A 20,707-nucleotide genomic window follows, 5' to 3' on the forward strand; every position below is an offset into this window, starting at 1 on the left:
ATCATAGTAAACGTTCTGAAAACCAAAGACAATGTCTTTAAAGTAGCCAGGGGAGGGAAAAGGGCACTTTCAAATGAACAATGACTAGACAGCTAACTTCTCAACAAAAACAATTTAAGACAATGGAATGAAAAGTTTAAAGTGCTGAAAGAAATCTACTAACCTAGAATTCCATACCCAGCAGTAATTTGCAAAAATGGTGGGGAAATAAAAAAAAAATCAGAAAAACAAAAGCTGTGAGATTTCATTACTAGGTTACAATAAATGAAACAATTTATAAAGGTAGTTTTTTCAGAGAGAGGAAGGAAGAACAGTCAGAGAAGTAGGAAGAAATTAAGAACAACAAAAAAAAGGTAAATATGGCTCTGCTGGCATAGCTCAGTAGTTGAATGTCACGTCAACCGACAAACTAAGAAATCACGGTTTGATTCCTGGTCAGAGCACATGCCCTGGCTGCAGGATTAGTCGCCAGTGTGGGGTGTGCAGGAGCAGCTGATCAATGATTCTCTCTCATCATTGATGTTTCTATCTCTCTCCTTCTCCCTTCTGAAATCAATTAAAAAACATTTAAAAATATAAATACTAACTTATGAAACTGTAATGTCTGGTGGGCTTTTTAATATGGAGAGAATTAAAGTATATAACACAATGGCATATAAATCAATATATAAGAGTTAAAATATCTAAGGTGTTTACATTTTCTGGGAATAGTGAAAGTGCCAACATAAACTCTGATATATTAAAGACGTGCATTGTAACTTACGGGTAACCACTAAAAGAATAGTAAAATTTCAAACTAAGACAGGGAGAGGAGGAAATAAAAAGTTGATCTAAAAAAACTTCATGTAGAAGGGAAAAATAAATCTGGATTAGGCAGGACAAAGAAAATACACTTAGTAAGATGTAGATATAAACCCAAATATATCAGTAGTTACATTAAATATCAATGGACTAAGTGTTCTAATAAAAAAAGTAAAGATCATTAAACTAAATAATAAACAAAATCCAATTGTTTGCTATTAACAGGCGCCACATCTAAAACATAAGGATATATATGTCGACAAGAATAGGAAAAGATAAACATGCAAACACTCAAAGAAAGCTGGCATAGCTGTGGGGGTTTTTTGTGTATGTGTTTTTTTGTTTTTTTGATAAAGTATACTTTAAGGCAAAAGAGCCTTATTAGAGATAAAGAGAGGCACTTCAAAATAATGAAAGATCCAATTCATGAGAAAGACACAGTTCTAAATGTTAATGCACCTAATAGCATAGCCTCAAAAAGTAGGTTAAACCAATATGCACAAAAGGAGGGTATTCAAATGGCTTATAAGAGAAGGTAGGTAAGCAACACCATTAGTTATTAGGGAAATACAAATTTAAGCTGTATTGAGATACCACTACACACTCATCAGAAGGGTGAAAAATGAAGGCTGAAAAATGGAGGGTGAAAAATGAAGGCTGAAATTTTAGTTGTGGGCAACTAATATTCTTACGTAATTGCTGGAAGGAGTAAACAAATGGAAAATATCGACTAAAGCTAAACATATGCCTGCCCTAGAACCTATTAACTCCTCTGTTTGGCATATGCCAGGAGAAATGCGTGTATGTATTATTCATCAAAAGTCATGTTTATAAGGATGCTTATGGAAGGGTTTTTCACAATAGCCCCTGGTAATGGGGAGAATAAAATAAAATAAGCATTGCTAAGAGAGTCATTCAAAATAAAGTCAGGAGGAAGTAGGGCCTGTGCGCACCTTGTGCCTCAGTTCTCAGAGCTGCTAAGTTGTTGGCCTGCTGCTAAACTCAGCTCAAGGCCCAGCCATAAACATCATAGAACAACTGCTGCAAGAAAAAAAAAAAGTGGACACAGATGGACTTTACTCCATCCTTGTAGTTTTCACCTCTCCCATTTGCATTTTGTAACTAATCATTCCCTCTTAACCCAGCCAGGATCCTTCATTTGAATGAAGGACCATAATGGGGACCACACTTGTAAATGTCTTCTCTATAAAACCCTGTCTTTCTTTGTTCTCTTCAGAGCACAATTTGGTAGCTACTTGAATTTGTGACTTCCGGAATGCATTTATTTTTGCTCAGATAAATGCTTTTATTCTTTGTTACAGCCCAAACCTCTTTTTTGGTTAACCCCCCAAACTGGAGATAATTCAAATGTCCATCAGTAGTAGCATGGATTAATAAACTGTGCTAAACTTTTACAATGTAAGTTTATATAGCAATCAAAATAATGAACTACTGCTATGTGCAGCAACAGGAATGAAGCTCATAGACATAATATTAAGTAAAAGAAGCCAGACACAAAAGAATATATACTGGCCCTGACCAGTTTGGCTCGGTGAATAGAGCGTTGGCCTGCGACTGAAAGGTCCCAGGTTCGATTCTGGTCAAGGACATGTACCTTAGTTGCGGGCACATACCCTGTGGGGAGTGTGCAGGAGGCAGCTGATCGATGTTTCTCTCTCATCAATGTTTCTAACTCTCTATCCCTCTCCCTTCCTCTCTGTAAAAAAATCAATAAAATATATTTTTTAAAAAAGAATATATACTGTATTATTGCATTTATATACATTTCAGGAACAGGCAAACTTAATGTTATTACCCTCAGTCAGAAAAATTAGACTGGGGAGAGGGGCAGCATACTGACTTGGAAGGGCATAGGAAGCTTGAAGTGCTGGAAAAGGAATAGATCTTGATTTGGATTGTGTGGGTATTTACATAAAATTCATTAAAATGTATATGTAAGTTTTATGTACTTTATGTATGTTATATCTTAAGAAAAAACACATAGAACAAAAGCTGATAGAACTAGTTACAAGGAGAAATAGACAAAGCTACAGTTATATAAAGACTAGAGGCCCAGTGCATGAATTTGTGCATGAGTGGGGTCCGGTGGATCGCAGCCAGGCCTGTTGGGAGAAGGAGACAGTGGGAGGTTGGCCACCAGCCCACCACAATTGAGGTTAGATCAGGGCCAGGCCAGCTCGGGGGAGGGGCTGCAGGCAGTTGGCTGGCCAGCCCTGCCCCTGATTGGTGTGGGCGGGGATGATCTGGGGTGGGCCAGCCTGGGGGGAGAGGCTGCAGGAGGTTGGCTGGCCAGCCCCACCCCCTGATTGGGCCTGTTTGCTGGCCACAGTGGGCATCCAGTCATTCTGGTTGTTCCGGTGTTCCGGTCACTGGCTTTTAATATATATAGACTAGAGGCCCAGTGCACAAAAATTTGTGCACTGGCGGGGGGGTATCCCTCAGCCCTACTTGTGCCCTCTCATAGTCTGGGACCCCTCGGGTGATAACGAACTTCTGGCTTAGGCCCACTCCCGGGTGGCAGAGGGCAGGCCCAATCCCTAGGTGCCTGCCCTGCAACCCCTGGTCGGGCTCAGAGGAAGGCCAATTGGGGAGTTGGGGCACCGCCCCCTGTCATGCACAGAGCAGGGCAGATCAGGAGGTTGCGATGCCACCCTCAGTCACGCTCAGGGTAGGGCCAATTGGGCGGTTGGGGCGCCACCCCTGTCACACTCAAGGCAGGGTTGATGGGAGGTTGCGGCGCCACCCCTGTCACACACAGAGCAGGCCCATCAGGGGGGGGTTGGGGCTCCATACTCTGTCACACACAGAGCAGGGCTGATCAGGGAGTTGGGGAGCTCCCCCCTGTCATGCACAGAGCAGAGCCAATCAGGGGGTTGGGGCGCCTTCCCCTTTCATGAACAGAGTAGGGCGGATAGGGAGGTTGTGGCTCCACCCCCTGTCACATACAGAGCCGCAGGGCGATCAGGGGGTTTGGGCGCTGCCCCCTGTCACGCTGCTCCAGGGGCCAGGAGGCCTCGTGGCTCCGCTGTTCCCGGTGCTGGGAGGCCTTTGCTGCTCTGCTGATCCCTGTGCTGGGAGGCCTCATGGCTCCGCTGATCCTGGTGCTGGGAGGCATATTACCCTTTTACTATATAGGATAGAGGCCTGGTGCACGAGTGGGGGGCCGGCTGGTTTTCCCTGAAGGGTGTCCTGGATCAGGGTGCGGGTCCTGCTTGGGTCCCTGGCCAGCCTGGTTGAGGGGATGATGGCTGTTTGCAGCTGGTCACACCCCCTTCAGGGTGGGGGTCCCCACTGGGGTGCCTGGCCAGTCTGGGTGAGGGGCTGAGGGGCTGAGGGGCTGAGGGCCGTTTTCAGGCTGGCGGGTGACTGAAGCTCCTCCCAACCTCTCCTTTTTTCCTTTTTTTTTAAATTCTGGGATTTATTTACCTTCTATGGCTGTCACTGGAGCTGAGAGCCGGCTTTAGCTCAGACCTCGGCTGCTTTGTTTACCTCCTGTATTTGAAACTTTGTTGCGACTCCAGCTCTGAGATCCCGGCTGACTGAAAGCAGGTTTCTGGGGTTTTGTTTAGCTTCTATATGTGTAACAATGTTTCTTAGAGAACAGCTCAGAGCTGGGCTGCGGCAGGCGGGGAACGTTGGCTTCCTCTGTCACTGGAGCAAGCAAGCCTCCTGTTCACGTCAGTTGCCTGGCTGCCGGCCGCCATCTTGGCTGGCAGTTAATTTGCATAATGCCCTGATTAGCCAATAGGAAGGGTAGCGAAGTTATGGCTAATTACCATGTTTCTCTTTTATTAGATAGGACTAGAGGCCTGATGCACGAAATTTGTGCAAGAGTAGGCCTTCCTTTCCCTGGCTGCCCACACCAGCCTCCCTGCAGCACCTGGGACCCGGGCTTCCCTTGAAGCCTGGCTTCATCTGGAAGGTCTTCTGGTCTAATTAGCATATTATGCCTTTATTATTATAGATATTTGACACATCTGTCTCAGTAATTAATAGAACAAGCCAATTTTATTATTTTTTAATGATTTAATTTAATTTATTATTATTTTTTAATCCTCATCCGAGGATATTTTTCCATTGGTTTTCAGAGAGAGTGGAAGAGAGAGGGAAAGACAGAGAGAAATATTGACGTGAGAGAAGCACATCGATTGGTTGCCTCCTGCATGAACCCAGACCAGAGTCCAGGCTGGGGAGGAGTCTGCAACCGAGGTACGTGACCTTAACCAAAATCAAACCTGGGACCCTTCGGTCTGCAGGCTGACGCTCTATCCACTGAGCCAAACCAGCTAGGGCAACAAGCTGATTTTAGAAATCAGGTAAAACGTAAAATATTAGAATGACATGATCAGCAAATGTGACCTGGTGGACACACAAGGAACAGTGCACCTAAAAGCTGGAGAAGATGCTTTATCTTCAAACTCACATTGAACATTTACAAATCCAGCCACCTGATGGTCCACAAAGCAGGTCTCAACAGCTTAAAGACTGAAATCATTTTGAGCATCTTTGGCTGTAAGGCAAATAGGTAGAGATCAATTTAAAATAATTATAACATTCCATGTATTTGGAAATTAAAAAACTTTTAATAGCCCAAAGGTCAAATAAGTAATCACATGGGTGGCAATTGGAAAACATGTTTTTAAATGAGTTATAATAAAAACACCTGTTGAAACGTTTGAGATAGAGCTAACATCATGTTTAGAGAGAAGTTTATATTCTTAAATGCATATATTAGAAAAGAAGAAAGACTAATTAGTTAGCTGAATATCATATCAAAAACTAGACAGCAAACTTTATCCCTTTAGTCTTTACCACTTCTCTACCTTTTCCGTTCACTTGCTCTCGCCGGAAACAGTGATCTATGCGTTCCTTAGTTTCAGGGATCATGTCTGTTCTTCATATCCCCATTGCTTATTAAAGTACCTTGCACATGGTTGATACTTGTTGGAACTGAACTGAATTGAGCTCATAGTTAGTGCCTTAGGGTTGTTGGGAACCGGGGATCTCATATTAAAGCACTGACAAAAGTCAGGCAGGTGATGTGATGCATGAGGCCACCAGGATGGGGAGGGTAGCAAACTGGTGAGCATGTGCCCCATTTTCAGGGAAGACTGCTGCTGTTGGCCCTGCTGATTGTTGCCATGGGAGAATGCTCCATTTGTTTATAAGAAGGCAGAAATTCAGATTTTGATGTGAAATCTCCATTTTTTTAAAAAAATTAAATAATTTTTATTGATTTCAGAGAGGAAGGGAGAGGGAGAAAGAGATAGAAACATCAATGATGAGAGACAATCACTGATTGGCAGCCTCCTGCATGTCCTCCGACTAGGTATGGAGCCCAGAACCCGGGCATGTGCCCCTACTGAGAATTGAACCATGACTTCTTGGTTCATAGGTCAATGCTCAATCACTAAGCCACACCAGCCAGCTGAAATTTCCATTTTTAAAGTGTCGGAAATGAATTATTTTTTAAAAAAAATACAGCTAGTGCCAAACCAAACTATATGGTTCTATGGCTGCCAGTTTGAAACCTTGAGTTTTACTTCACACCTTAAGAGATGGGAATGTATGTTACATCTAAATACGTATTTCACATCCAAATGCCCTAGCGAATAGACTCTTGAGCATCAAGCATATTTCGCCTGAAGAAAAAGATAGTGGCTGCTTCCTAATTAGATTTCTGGGTCATAAGAGGTTTGCAGGGTTTTAGAAAGCCTTCTTTGTAGCTGTTTATCCCACCTGAATCAGACACGTGTTCCCAATGATTTTTTCCTCCTTTTGTTGTAATATTCTTAATGACACATTCTGATTTTTCCCTCTGTTTTGTACACATTTGTCTCTACTTCTGCTTTTGGGTATTTATGGAAAATATGCTCTTGCATTGTTTTTCAGCTGTAACATTTGCATGCAATTATGACACTTTAAAAAATAGGAGACCAGGGGGTTTGAAAAAAATAATCTTTTGGGAGGGTAAGCAAATGGAAAGGTCAGCCTTTAATTTTGTTAACATCCCAGTTACATGGTGGCAACCCTTATGATGATTTCAGTCCCTTGCAGTGCTGGTCTCTTTTTGTTCCAGGGACAGGGACCAAGCTCAACCAAGGAAGAGTTGATTGAAAAGCTCATGTTTTCCACTGGCCAGCAGAGGTCACTATTTCAAAGTTGTTAGAGGGAAAATGTCTACAGTTCACATGACTTCTCTTTTTGTCTGGAGGTTTTATTCATGGTCCTGGTGGGAGATTTTTTTATTCATATCTTTTGGTATTTTCCAATGTTCTTTAAAAATCAGTTATTTTTATAGATTATGTTTAAAAGTGTTGATGGCTTCAGTGGGCTTCTGTAGATCATTGCTTATGGAAAGATAACCGCAGCCATTTACTGAGCTCCCAAGAGGTGCTGGGCTCTGCACTCCACACTCTACACACATTATATTTAATAGCCACCTGTCTTCCAGGGCTGTTGTGAAGTTTCCCTCAGTTTTCTGGAAGAGGAGCCGGAGGCGAGAAGTGAGATGCTAGTGGATATGGGAATCAGATGCAGGGAAATCTATCTTCAGAGCTGGCTCTTAAGTTTTACAGAGCTGTATGTTTTCCCAAATAAAAAATATTTTAGCAGTTTGAAACAACAATACCTTGAAATGTAGAGTGATTTATATAAAAAAATACATATAATTTTTAAAATCCTCACCTGAGGATGTTGTGTGTGTGTGTGTGTGTGTGTGTGTGTGTGTGTGTGTTTATTTTAGAGAGAGAGAAAGGGAAAGAGAAAGATCAATGTGAGAAACATCAATCAGTTGCTTCCCACACATGCCCCAATGGGGGGATCAAACCTCAACGTAGGTATGCGCCCTGAGTGGAAATCAAACCCGTAACCTTTTGGTGTATGGGACGATGCTCCAACCAACTGCGCCACCAGGCCAGGGCAAGAGAAGTATATATTTTTGAATGAAATCTTAGAAATAGCTTGCTGGTTTTCCTTTTGGAAATTTCAGCCTATTATTTGCTAGGAGAAGATAGACTTGACTTCTTGGTCTTCCTTGAAAATGGGAACTGTGATGTTCTCTCAGGCTTTGCTTCTTTTTTCACATGCAAACAAATATTAATAATACAGTATTTCCAAAAATGTGTCAAGATTAAGACCTATTTATGCTAAAGTTTACTGAAAAGATTTCTTATTTAAGTTTACTTGTCCAACTGAGAACTTCCTAACTTTGAAAAGAAGTAAACTGTCTGCAAATGAAAAGATAAACCTGTTTTAGTGCACTTTTATTTGTTCACTAGAGGCCCGGTGCATGGAAATTTGTACACTTGGCGGGGGGAGGGGGGGGTCCCTTCAACCTGGCCTCCCTCCACGATAGGCAACCCGCACCCTGATTGTGGGATGGTGCCAGCTGGTGAACGGCCTGCCCTGCCCCTCCCATAGCCCCCCTACCACCGCCACAGCAGCCCTCCTGATCCCCATTCACCGTCCCCTCCCTCTGCTTGCTGGCACCCACCTTGGCTGGCCTGGCACCGCCCGCTTGCCAGCCCCACCCCACACTGACCTGTCATTCCTCTGTTCAGTTGATTTGCCTATTAGCCTTTTATTATATAGGATGTTTTAAGTAGCCAGAATGTTTCATAAAGCTGGAGTGTCCTGAGAGGACGGCTGTGTTCAGCACTAGGCGATCAGTGGTCAGTTTGGCACCCACCACCCACCTGGGTTCTCACTGAAGGGATCACATGAGAAGAGTAAGAAAAGGCTTTGTCTTTTGGGGTTGCTATGAAAGGATGTTTGGTTCTTATAAATTGGCCTGGCACAGTGATGTCTATCATTCTTCTTATGAATTTTTCAATCTTCCGTGGTTGCCATTAGCTATACCCCATATTACCCTTTTAGATCTTCTTAATTAACTATAAGACAAAGCTGGTTTATTGTCGTTATCAGCACATATTCAACACATGTTCACAGGGATGGCAAGCAGCTCAGAGTAGTAAAACTACCTCTAGTGGGGAGAGAGACAAAGGATCTAAGTACACATTATGTGATGGTAAGTTCTGTGAAGGAGAAGCAGATAAGGGGGTGGGGCTCTATTTTATAGAGGGTGGTCAGGAAAGACGTTCCTGATAAGGTGAGGTTTGGCCAGAGGCCGGAATGAGGTAAGGGAGAGAATATGTGGATATTTGGGGGAGGAATTCCAAAAAACGGCTCCAAGACCAGAGGGGTGCATGTCTGGTAGAGTCAGGGGATAGTAAAGTGCACAAGATGGCTGGGCACAGTGGGTGGTGGGGAATACTGTGTGGTAGCCGTGAAGGTGGTGAGAGACAGACAGGTCTGCGGCCATTGTGAAGGCCGACTTGATGAGAGTTACAGGTGGGATGGTTGTGGGGTTTGAAAGGAAACAAGTCATTAATATTGACTCCAATTTGGCCTGAGCAGTTGGTGCAATGAAGTTGCCATTTACTATATAAGAAAGGAATGGTAATATGGGAGTGGGGTTGGGGAGTGAGATGAGTTAGCTATGTTTGGCTGAATATAACTGAAAAATACAAAATAATAATGGACTAAGTAATGTAGAAATTTATTTATTTATTTATAGTTTATAAAACAAGATTAAAAAAATGAACTGTGTCGCCCTCACCAGTTTGGCTCAGTGGACTGAAGGTCAGCTCACAGACTAAGAGTCCCAGGTTCAATTCCAGTCAAGGGTATGTACTTGGGTTGCAGGCTCGATCCCTTGCCTCCATCTCCAATCTGGGCACATGCAGGAGGCAACCAATTGATGTCTTTCTCTCTCTATCTCTCCCCCTTCCTTCCACTGTCTCTAAAAATCAATGGGAAAATATCCTCAGGTAAGGATTAATAAAAAACAAACAAACAACAAACAAACAAAAGGTTGTTTCAAGGTGACTCCCTGAGGTTATCAGTGATTCAGGCTCATTCTAGACCCAAGGTGTGGCCCTCATCCTCAGGACCCCTCTGGGTACCTGAACTAGAGCCATCACATTTGCATTCCAGATGACAGAAGGAAGAAGAAAAAAGAGAATAGAGTACCCACTTCCTTTTAGGAAGACTTCCTGAAAGTCCACACACTTACTTACCCTTGCATCTGACTGGCTGAAGCGTAGTCATATGGCCACATCTGGCTACAAGGAAGTCTGAGAAATGGCTTTTCAAGGTTGTGTGTAACCCCTAAATAAAATTGGGGTTCTGTTATGGAAGTTTTGAATGAATATTAAAGTAAGCCACCAGCTCTGTTCCCAAGAGTTTGGAGTTTAATTTTGGAAAAAGAAAGTTCTAATCTTATCTCCAGCACTATCAAGCTGTGTGACCAAGCTGACATTCCACATCACTAAACCTCTATTTCAACTGCAAAATAAAAGAATTGGACTGAAATATATTTAGGTCCCTTTCTAACCCTAACATTCCATGAGTCTTTGAGTTTGTCATATAGTAAGGTAAATATAAGTTTTAGAAAAAAGTATTAGAAGAAAATATTATGCAAGAAGATGACTATCAAATGTCTTAAAACTGATTTTTTGCAATTGAAAAATTAATTTCAAACTTATTCATGAATGCAGTTCCTTTCTTCTATTTTTCAGAATGATTTCTGCATATGGGTATTGATGATTTTAATATGTGCCTGAAAGGAAGCATGTGAATTTCATAATACTAATATGTATTGGATGAACTTGATATTTATTTTATAGTAAGAAAAATTTAATAAAAATGTGAATAGTCAACTAATCCATTACTTAACTTCATATACACATTTCTGTTAGCCTCATTTACCAACTTTTGACCTGTTCAACCAATTTAGTACAGGTATTCAAATAAAAAACTACAGAATATCTTCATGTACATAGAAAATCTATGGCTTTCAGGAGGTCTGCATTTTATTATTGGGAATACACTAAGTACACAAATAGGCCTGTACAAAGAGAGGAACAGTTTTTCTGAGAGGGGTTTCACGTGTTTTCTGTTTGGGATGGAAGCAGGCTATACAGAGAAGGGGCCATTTGTGGTGGCCTTGGAAATTTGGATGGGCCTTCCTGGGTGTGGTTAGCCACAAAGGCGTTCTAGATGAAAGGAAATGAAGCATCAAGCTACAGGGAATGTGCCAGTTCAAGAAAGAAGGATGTGGGGGCATGATGGAAAGATCATGGTATTTAGGTCAAGTAGACCTGGTGCTAAATCCTGAATGTACCACTTGCTAGCTGAAACCTTGGGCATGTCACTTAAGCTTTTAGGGTCTCATATTCCTCATCTGTAATAGGAGACAAGATTACCCTCTTCATAGGGTTATTGTATGTGCATATGTAGTATCGTCTGCAATAATTTATACACAGGAACTTGCCACAGGGCATGGTACTCTGTGCTTCCATAAATAATAAGCCCCTTCTCCTATATGGGTAACCGCTATTGTCCCTCATCGCTTTATACGCTGTCAAATATTAATGCTCTTATGAGCAACAATTTTACCTGCATTTTATATTGTCTGATTCTGTTTCCCTACAAATACAGTGACATGCTGAAAAACAACTAAAGTTTCTATGGAAAAGCAATTGCATAGTAAAGAGAATGAGGTAAGGGTATAACTTAGTGACAGGGTAATTGTGGCATATTTGCTTCCAGAAGCCACTGTGAAGGATGAGCAATGCCTTGGTCCATCCAGGGGAAGTTACAAACTCTAAACTGCTATTCTTGCAGACATACAGCCTTTCTCTTCCCCTCCCCTTCTTCCCCACCTCTCCCACCCCAAAACACAGGCTCCTCACGATTACTTCCTACCTAAAGCTGCACTTCAGCCTCTTCTCTCCATTGCCAGCAGCCTTGGCTCCTCAGCACCTTCTTCAGCACTTCGGACTGAAGTTCAGCTTCCTTAGGAAGTAGGAGGGAGGGTTCAGGCGGACTCAGGGAGACTCAGGTGGGAAACTGGCCCAGTGATTCAGACAAGAGATGACGCGGCAAGGAACATGGTGGTGGAGATGAGAGAAGCACTCACACAACGTACTTAGGAAGTAGGAAGCGTAGGCCTTGGAGTCAGAGGTGAACGGAGGGAGGGAAAGAAGCCTAGGATAACCCCGGCTTGGTGGTGTCATCATTCATGTGAGAGAAAACACAGGATGAGGAGGGGAGAGAGGAGGAGAAGGAAAACATTAGTTTAGTAGAACTTGGCTTCCTAAGCCACTTAATAGTTTCTATTTCTAGAGAAGGTCCGATTAACCAGAAGCTTTATTTAGAAGAGACTCTACTTTTAAGAATAATTGATCTCTCCCAATCCTTTACTCCAGGCAGCTATTGATCTGTTCTCTAAGTTTTGTCTTTTACAGAATGTCACATAAATGGAATCATACAGTGTGTAGTCTTCTGAGTCTGGCTTCTTGTACTTAGCTTAATGTATTTGATTCATTTATGTTGTTATGTATAGCCATAGTTCATTCTATATTATTACTGAGTGGATTTACCAGACTATTCATTCTGCAGTTGAGGGACTTTTGGTTTTTATTTTGGAGGATTACATATAATTATTAATTTTTGATTAAGTCCAGTTTAACACATTTTTTTCTCTTATGGATTGTGTTTTTTGCATCGTATCAAATTTCTCTTTACCTAACCTGAAGTCACAAAGATTTTCTTCTAGAAGTTATAGCTTGGCATATTGATCCATTTTGAGTTAATTTTTGTAGTGTGTGTGCAGTATAATTGAGTTTCATTTTTTTATATACATACTAGAGGCCCGGTGCACAAAAATTTGTGCACTCGGGTGGGTCCCTCAGCCCACCCTGTGCCCTCTCGCAATCTGGGGCCCCTTGGGGGCCCCTTCCCCTGGCTGCTGGCACCAGTTTTCCTCCGGTGCCCGGAACCCAGGCCTTCGCTCTTCGCTGGGAGGGGCCCACACGGTGGGCGAGGGGCTTAACTCTTTTAAAAATACTTCTGAATGTTTGGTAAATAACCCTGTAGGAATCTACTTTCTGAAACATGCTGGTTGTTAAGGGCTGATTTGGGTAATCAACAAAATGTATGTTAAAATCCTAATCCCCAGAACCTCAGAATGTACCTGTATATGGAGATAAGATCTTTAAAGAGGGGATTACATTAAATTGTGGCAGTTCCAGTGGGACCCTTAGCCCATCTCACTGAAGTCCTTATAAGAAGAGGAATGTTGGGGTCCAGCCCCAGCAGGTCCAGGGGTTCCCAAAGAAGGAATGACACAGAGGCAGCATTCAGGTTATCATCATAGCCAGGTTCTCTTTTTATTGTCCTGTTACATCTATATTTATACTATTTGATCCTATAAACATGCCTCTATAAGCTTTTTTTTTTTTTTGCATCGGGTCCATTTATTGGGGGGTCAGTCAAAGGGGGAGCTGGCTAGGGTGGGGTAGGGCAGCAGCTTGTCTGGCCCCCGAGAAACCCAACTTAAGTCCAGAGCCTCGAGGGCTTAGAAGCCAAAGTCTTCCTCCACCTTTATCTGCACGGGGGCCAGCTCCGGAGTCAGCGGGACTCCTGCCCAGTGCCCTTCCTATGGCACTCGCCGCCTCTTCCAACTGTTGGGCCCCTCGCCAGGGGCCGGGCTGCTGGCTTCTGTGGGCGCTGGCGTCCTCCTGGGCGGGGACAGTCCCTCTTCTCTGGAGGTTCGTTCTCAGCGTTGCCTGGGTTGGGGGCGTCTCTGCCCTGGCTGCCCTCGTCCTCCAGTAAGATGGTGAACTGGCTGGCCCGGAAGTTGTCACCGTAGGGGTCCAGCACCTTCATGAGGAACCTCTGCTCCTGCTGGAGTCTCCGTGTTATTCTCTATATCTGATGGAGCCTGTTCAGGACCCGCTCCTTCGCCTGCTCGATCTCCTGCAGCACCGATCCAGTGCCTGGTACTTCCTGCGATTGAGTTCCCGTTGGCACCGCCGTTGCCGGCCTCAGGCTGCCTCCTCCTCTTCCTCTCGCTCCTGGAGGCTGGTGCTGCCCAGATCCCCCAGACACGAACTCCACTTCGGTCTCAAGCTCGCTCTCCAGGATGTGACCACCTTCAGCGGAGGCAGCGCCAGCTCCCAGCCGGGAGGTGCTGAGAACTCCTCAAAGGAGGTGCTGAGAACCCCTCTCTCTGCTCCAGCTCCATTTCTCCCTGGCTCCCGACGCAGAACTTCCAACCTTTCAAGCCTCTAGTTTAAAGTGGCTTGCGAAACTACAGCCCATCCAATTTCACAGCCAGGCACCCAGGCCCTGGCCGCTAAGCCTCCTGGGAGTTGTAGTTCTCTATTTCCGGCTTGCCTCCCTCGCCCCACCCCCACCCCAGTCCCAACTGAAAGGCCCTGCTGGCTGGTCTAACCCTGTGGCCAGGCATCTGAGTCACCTCGGGTCTTTATTCCTGTCCCGACACCACGCCATCTGACCATGGAGACTCTCCTCTTGCGAGGCCCCTGCGTCTCCTTCTGGGTCTCCTCAGCCCAGGTACTGGATCGCGTGCCCCAGCAGCGATACAGCCCTGGTGCCTGGGTCTCCTTCTGGGGCCTGGCTGTATCGCCCCCGGACCGGATGGCGTGCCCCAGCTGCGACGCAGCCCCGGGCCCTGGGTCTCCTCAGCCTGGGCACCGGATTGCATGCCCCAGCGGCAAAAACAGCCCCGGCGCCTGGGTCTCCTTCTGGGTCTCCTCAGCCCAGGCACTGGATTGCGTACCACAGCTGCAACTCGGCCCTGGGCCCTGGGTCTCCTTCTGGGGCCTGGCTGCGTCGCCCCTGGGGTCCAGATGGTGTCCCCAGGCAGCTATGCAGCCTGGCCTCTGGCCCCGCCTCTGGGTGTTCTCCCATCACTGGTGATCAGTGATCTGAGAAGCCAGGCAGACATCCGCCTCTTCCCTGCCCCACCCAGCTTCTCCCATTACTGGCCCAGGGCCGGCAAAGGCGGCCAGGTTCTCTTATCACAGAAGCCAGCAAAGGAGGCCTGGCTTCTCCGAGCAAAGGCAGCTCGGTTCTCTGGCTCTTGGCTGCCGCCTGGGTTTCCGATTGCAGTCAGCGGCAGGCAGCTTCTTCCCTCCTTCCCCTTTCGCCTCCCAGCATTGTGCCTATGTTGGCAGTTAACTGCCATCTTGGCTGACAGTTAATTTGCATATAGCCCTGATTAGCCAATGAAAAGGGTATCGTCGTACGCCAATTACCATTTTTCTCTTTTATTAGATAGGATGCGCAGTTGTTCCAGCATCTCTTATTTTCTGGTTGGTTTGATCTTTCTCTACCTTCTCATTGAGTCTTCATGAATTGCTTTTGTACCTCTGACAAAGTGTATTGGCCATATATGGGTTCCATAGAATGTGGAATATTCTATTCCACTTGATGTTCCTTTCTATTCCTAGTTTGAGCTGTTTTTTATTCTCTAACTAGAGGCCCCACACACGAAATTTGTACATGGGTATGGTCCCTAGGCCTGGCCTGCAATCAGGCCGCCACCAACCCCCGGTTTTCCATTCGCCATCGGGTAATTGGAGCCTGCAGGCCGGGTAGAGGAACCAAGAGGTCGGCCATTCCACCCACTCTTCTGGCCCTGCCCCGACTGGGGGTTGCCCTCTGTGTGTGGGTGACCAGTGGGCTGGGGGCCTTAGCCTGGTGCCACCCGAGTCCCCCACCATCCACCCCCGGTTCCCAGTTCGCCATTGGGCTATTGGAGCCTGCTGGCTGGGGACAGGAACCAAGAGGCGGACAGTGCACCTCATAGTGACTGGTTGAGCGGTCATTCTGGTCTTTCTGCCATTAAGGTCAATTTGCATATTACCCTTTTATTATATAGGATCATACAGGAGATTTTTATTTAAAACACCTTAGTTGGCCCTTTTTGACTGTGTTTCATATTGGAATAGGAAGGTACTCTCTTCACCTGAAAAGGGCCATCTACAAAAACAAAAACAAAACAAAACCTACAGCTAACATTACACATTTACACTACACTTAGTGGTAAAGATTGAATGCTTTCCCCCATAAGATCAATAGCAAAGCAAGGACATCTGTTTTCTCTCTTCCAATTCAACATCTTACTAGAAGTCCTAACAAGTGCAGTAAGGTAAGAAAAGAAAGGCATACTGGGTGGAAAGGAAGAAATAAAAACTCTCCTGACATGAAGACATGATCATCTATGTACAAAATCCATGGACTCTACCTAAAAGGGGAAAAAAAGCCTCCTAGACCTTATAAATGAGTTTGTCATTTGTTGTAGGCTACAAGATTCATATACAATATCCATTGTTTATACTTTCTAGCTATAAATACACTCTCCTCTCATGGAGAGATCAGCACAGCAGGTAATGGGGGGAGGAAGGGTTATAAAACGATACAGTAATTGCCTTACAGAGCAGAGGGGCCTCTGGGCTGAGGCCAGAGGATGAGAGAAGCCCTTGCCTGCTGGACAAGATGCAGCAGGTCTAGGATTGCCAAGGCCCACGGCCTGATGTAAAGAGGGTGAGTGCAAAACAAGGGTGGGCATGCAAGAAGTGACCAAGGTGGATGTTGTCCTGCTGGCTCACTAAGCACCAGCTTCCTCTGCCTGCATCTTTTTTGCAGTTAAAGGATAAAGAATTGAGCACAGGACCTAGGAGGCAGACACCCCACAGGGCAACGGCTGGCTTGCTAATGTGCCTGCCTCACTGTCTGGTTCCTGTGGGCTCAGCAAATATTTGTTGTTTGAACTCAGATCTGTCCCTCTGGTTGCTCCCTGCCCGGCCTGGAGCAGGCCACTTTTCCTTTATGTCTGCTGCTTTTCATTGCAGAGACCCCAGCTGGAGTTCCCTTGTCACTTCCCCGACCTCTGCTGGGAACGTGGCAGAAGTGATGTCTGCACAGCCTAATCTCTCGGAAGCATGACTCTCTGTAAATATAGTTTTATTATTAGAAGGCAATGAATTTTTAAAAAGTCAATTCTGGCCTTTTCCTCGTGACAGAGTATAACTCATGTCTGCTCTTTCTTCATCAGAAACCTTGCAGGCCCCAGCTCTGTGCTGAGGACCTGACTTTAGGTAGCAGTTAAGGCCACAGATGCCCAAGGGGAGCCAGGGAGGTCCAGTGATGATGGAGCACAGCTGCCCAACTCCGGGGGATACTCAGGAATATAGGACGAGCGTGGCTTGTCAAGAGAAGACAGAAATCGGCATTTTATGTGACGTCTCCTGAGTTTTAAATATTGTCCCCAAATTCAAAAATTGAAAAAAGAACACTGTGAAGGTGTAACATGACACTTCTGTTTTCTGAGTTTACCTCCACCCTCTGCCCACCACCTGGCTTCTGACCTATGGCAGCTTTGTCCTAAGGTCAGCTTTCAGCAGCGGAACCTTATTGCCAGAAGGAGCCCAGATCTTAAGGAAGTGAGCCTGGGTCACCCAGGGAGGTGACCATATCTGTGCCGGGCAAGATATTTCAAACTATGGGTCTTTAACTTAATTTTTAGCTTTACACTGAGCTTTTCCTGAACGTTTCCAGTCAGAGGGCTTGCCCTAATAAGGTGTATGCTCTACAGCACTGACTCAGCCCAACAGGGAGGCTGTGGGTAAGGCACAGGTGGCAGAGCCTGTGCCACCACATAGGTCTTGGTTCAAACCCAGATTCTGTTGCCTATTGGCTGTGTGATGTGGGCAAGTCACTGAACCTCTCTGGACTTCATCTGCAAGAGAGAAATGGTCATAAATCCTATTTCAGAGGATGACAGTGAGAGGTATTGCAAGAAAAACAGCAAGCGCTCTCTCTGACAGAGTGAAACGCCAGACACAGCATTTCCTACTCATCAGTGTCTCCCACTCGCAACATATAACCCAGGGGATGTGGAAAACCCTCTGAGCAACTGCTGGGGACAGGAAAATAAGGAAAAAGACCAGAGTCAGCCAGCATTTGGGGCATGTCCTCTATTCTCAGCAGGTTGGTGATCTAAGTGGGAAACACACACCTAATTGGCCTCCTTTACTGATGGGATGAAATAAGCTTGCAGGATAGAGGTTGGGCCATGGAAGACTCAACCCTTGGCATTCACCCTCGGGCCCTGCATGGATATAACCTGATTCTTTCTCTTAAATAGAATTTATTTTCCTTTTTAAAAATATTTTTTTATTGATTTCAGAGAGGAAGGAAGAGGGAAAGAGAGATAGAAACATCCATGATGAGAGGGAATCATGGATTGGCCTATAAGTCCCCCACTGGGGATCGAGCCCACAACCCGGGCATGTGCCCTTGACCAGAATCGAACCTGGAACCTTTCAGTCCACAGGCCGATGCTCTATCCACTGAGCCAAACCAGGTAGGGTTTAAATAGAATTTATTTTCCTTCCTCCTCCTGGGCTTTTACTGGAGAGCTTGGCGTGACTCTCTCCAAGGCACTTATTACTCCATCTCATCTCTCAGTTTTCTGTGCCAGGCTCTTCCCTCTCTCATGTCAGCTGATGCAGGTCAGTTGGGCTGTAGACACAGTCTTCATCTCACTTGTAGCTCCCATTTCCTCCATCAACTTGTCAGGTACCTGCCAAATGTTGCTAAAACAAACTGAAACCCTGCTGATTAAGAGCTGGGCCAGGAAGCCAAGTGTCTAAATTCTCTGCTAATCCCATTCTAGCTCTTGGCCATGGCTAGTTTTTACATTCTTTTCCACTTTGAAATTCCAATGATATCAACTATTGACTTCATCGTAAGATTGTTGTCTGTCTCACCCATTACATTACAGAGCAGAGCCTGTGCCACCACATAGGCCATTACAGATTCATACAACTTCAGACATGAAATTTTAGAAATAATGGACTGTGAGGAACAGGAACTGGGTCTTTTTTTTTTAAATTGAGGTAAAATTTACATAACATAAAATTAACCATTTTAAAGTGTACATTTAGTACACTCACATTGTTATACAACCACCGCTTGTATTTAGTTACAAACATTTTCATCATCCAAAAGAAAATCCTGTATCCATTAAACTATACCTCCTTTCTCCCCAGACCCTAGCAACCTCCAATCTGCATTCAGTCTGTATAGATTTACTTATTCTGGATATTTCATATAAGTGGAATCATATAATAATGTGACTTTTTGTATCTGGCTGCTTTATTTAACATAATGTTTTCAAGGTTCATCTATGTCGCAGTGTGTATCAAAACTTTATTGTAGTTGAGTAATATTCTACATTTTGTTTATCCATTGAAGGACATTTGATTTGTTTCCAATTTTGGCTGTGGTGAATAATGCCACTATGAACATTTGTGGGGGACTGGGTCTATTTCACCATTGTATTGTCAGTTCAGTAGGCCTATAATGAATATTTATTAAATAGTTGAGTTAATGGTAAAAAAAAAAAATTCCTGTGAAAAAAATATGCCTTTGTAATACATTTTAAAAGTCCTGTCACCTCATCTTCAACCCCAAGGAAAACAACTCACACTGGTGCTTGACAAATGTCATGGGTGCTGACAGTGATGAGAATAGGGACAATAATAATGCAGAAGAAACCCAGCGTGTTCCGCTGGTGCTGGTGCTGGTAGCAACATTGTGCTTCACGGACTCAGAGATGAATTTGTCATGGCAAGATGGGATACCTTAACGACAAAAGGCCCATGTTTTAGATGCGTCTCCACTCCTGCAGAAGCCCAGAAAAAGAGAAAGAAAACGGTCTAAGATTTAAAAAGAATTTGCATTTGCCTCGTGCCTGCACCCAAGGAGAAGGGGAACTACTGCCCAGAGAGCAGAGCTGTGGCATGCTGGGAGGCTGGAGTGGCAGAGACAGGCCTAATGCCAGGTGATGGGCCTCGGGCTGCTCTTCTGAGGGAAGGCAGCAAGCTGACCTGGAGCTGAGGGGAAGAAGCTGTGAAGAGAATACTGACAGGCCCTGGAAAAAAGACTGTGGTTGCTCATCAAAGAACAATCACACTGTGGGAAGACAAATCAGTCGTACATTGGCCTTTCCAATGACACGTGAACAAATTGTTAGTAACTGTTTTCAAGGTGTTTGTGTGACTATGAAGCATGTCCTGGTTTAGGACACATTTTGAACTGTAATGGATTACACAGCTCTGTTGTTACAGTGCCACTTTTTAGTTGTGGGGTATGGGGGGCTTGAAATAACCAATGATCCCTCATTCATGCATCATTCATTCATTTATTCATTTATGGGATAATGACTAAGTGCAAGGCACTGTGCTTGGTAGTGCAGGATGACTAAGAGGAGCTCATAGTCAATGGGGAGATACAAACTGTTCTTAAAGATTGAATAGGAATTTACCGGGTTAGGCATGGGCTGGGGAGGGAAAGGCATAGGACTTAAAATCAAACCTTGAGGAACATGGAAAAATATAACACAGGGACAAGGGTTTTTAAAGTTCAGATAATTTAAAATTTTATTTTCTATAGGCAGGAATTTTAGAGGAGGTCCTAGGGGAGGATCTCAATAGAATATTCTTTAGATTTCCAGGTGTGCTGTTCAGTATGCTGAGGTATCAAAATGAACGTATAGTGGAGTTAGGGGTGAATCGCTGCTTAGTTCACCTTTACTTGGATTAGTCTGTCTCTAATTGTTTTTGTTGCTGTTATCTATCTCCCTGAGTAAGGTGATTTAAACCACCTGCTCTTAGGCATCTTTGGTTAGGGAGGCTAGATAGAGTCTTGTGATTTATCAGCTGGCTGTGAGTTGCTCAGCCATTCAGGATGTTTGTTCAGTCATTTGTCTCAATTTTCTCATTCCACTTGCTAGGGAATTTTCCTAGTAAATTACTAACCTGCATCAAAATTATACATTCCAAATCTCATGGTTGTTTACATTTGTATTGAGAGAGAGGAGAGAGAGAGAGAGAGAGAGAGAGAGAGAGAGAGAGAGAGAGAGAGAGAGAGAGAGAAAGAAGGGAGGGAGGGAGGGGAGGGGAGGGAGGGGGAGGGAAAGGAGGAAGAATGGAAGAAAAACACA

The 20,707-nt window shown here is 44.6% G+C and overlaps 1 pseudogene; it reads right to left on the reverse strand.

The window, feature by feature from the left end:
- The window catches only part of LOC132225900 (actin-like protein 9), a 97,979-nt pseudogene extending 92,270 nt beyond the window's left edge, over window positions 1–5,709 (reverse strand).
- Window positions 5,710–20,707: the final 14,998 nt, after the last annotated feature.

Source organism: Myotis daubentonii, chromosome 2 (genome assembly GCF_963259705.1).
Source record: "Myotis daubentonii chromosome 2, mMyoDau2.1, whole genome shotgun sequence".
NCBI lineage: Eukaryota > Metazoa > Chordata > Mammalia > Chiroptera > Vespertilionidae > Myotis > Myotis daubentonii.